Source organism: Eurytemora carolleeae, unplaced genomic scaffold (genome assembly GCF_000591075.1).
Source record: "Eurytemora carolleeae unplaced genomic scaffold, Eaff_2.0 scaffold768, whole genome shotgun sequence".
Taxonomy (NCBI): Eukaryota; Metazoa; Arthropoda; class Copepoda; order Calanoida; family Temoridae; genus Eurytemora; species Eurytemora carolleeae.
In genome coordinates this window covers 161,095-162,901 of record NW_019396673.1, presented here as the reverse complement: position 1 = coordinate 162,901, position 1,807 = coordinate 161,095, and positions in this window count along the sequence as shown.

Genomic DNA, 1,807 nt, shown 5'->3' with positions numbered 1-1,807 from the left:
GGGGGGGGGGGGCTGGGAGGGTCCTTTGAATATGCCCTTAGAGTTGAGATAGTTTCAAATATCAAAAGTTTTTGCCATCAGTTTGCAAAGATAGTAAGATAAGAAAATTTGAGATTGCGACAAAGACTCATTTCCTTTGCTTTAGATAAATTTTCAAACAGTATGTAATAAATACCGTACTCTTAAAAGTTTGTCCCAAACTGAATCAGTCCAGGTACAACCCGTCTGCTAAAAAAATCAACCAGGATGCAATCCACAGACTTCAATCCCATGAACTATCAACGCCACTACCTCTGGGCGCGATCTCGGTAGCTATCAAACAAGCTATTACTCAGGCTCTAAATGCCATACAGGGACACAAACATAGCTATCGAACTAGCTATTACTCAGGCTCTAAATTCCTCACAGGGACACAAGGATAGCTTTCACACAAGCTTATACATGCCACACAGGGACACAAGCGTAGCTATCAAACAAGCTATTACTCCGGCTCTGAATGCAACACAGGGACACAAGTGTAGCTATCAAACAAGCTATTACTCCGGCTCTGAATGCAACAGGGACACAAGTGTAGCTATCAAACAAGCTATTACTTAGGCTCTAAATGACACAGGGACACAAGTGTAGCTATCAAACAAGCTATTACTCCGGCTCTGAATGCAACACAGGGACACAAGTGTAGCTATCAAACAAGCTATTACTTAGGCTCTAAATGCCACACGGGACACAAGCGTAGCTATCAAACAAGCTATTACTCAGGCTCTAAATGCCACACAGGGACACAAGAGTAGCTATCAAACAAGATATTACTCAGGCTCTAAATGCCACACAGGGACACAAGCGTAGCTATCAAACAAGCTATTACTCAGGCTCTAAATGCCACACGGGACACAAGCGTAGCTATCAAACAAGCTATTACTCAGGCTCTAAATGCCATACAGGACACAAACATAACTATCAAACTAGCTATTACTCAGGCTCTAAATGCCATACAGGGACACAAACATAGCTATCAAACTAACTATTACTCAGGCTCTAAATTCCTCACAGGGACACAAGGGTAGCTATCACACAAGCTTATATAGGCCACACAGGGACACAAGCGTAGCTATCAAACAAGCTATTACTCCGGTCTGAATGCCACACAGGGACACAAGTGTAGCTATCAAACAAGCTATTACTTAGACTCTAAATGACACACAGGGACACAAGCATAGCTACCAAATAAGCTCTAAATATCACAATAACTCGACACTGTAATCTAAGTGGAGTTCTGATTCTAACTGACTCTATGTGAGGTTCAGATGTTACAAGTTAAAGTTAATGAACATAATTACAACTACTACTACGTCGTTATCTATATCTTATGATTAAGGCAATCATATTATGTATTACAGCACAGTTGAAATAGGAGCATTTAAGATGTGCGTATTTATAGAATTAGGAAGGATAGATATAACATAGTTAAGCTATCTCCACACATGTTTATAAGTTGAATGTACGTATTAGAAAGGGTTTAAGCTAACACTGCTACATATTCATTTGAAACACAGTTCAAATGAATAATGGTTTTTACGTAGAAGTTTACAAACATATATAATCAATAATAAATCTTTAGTAGAACACTTTTATTATATGTTAGAACTATGCTTATGTCAGAAATAATCAGAAAACCTACTAATGAGTATTTAAACATACTCAAAATTAAATAAAATGTCCTAAAGGGTTAAAAATTTCTCAAGCTTGTCCCTCACTAAACTTGGGGGAGAGGGGGGGAAAGGGGGACCCAGAAATGAGTGGAAAATGC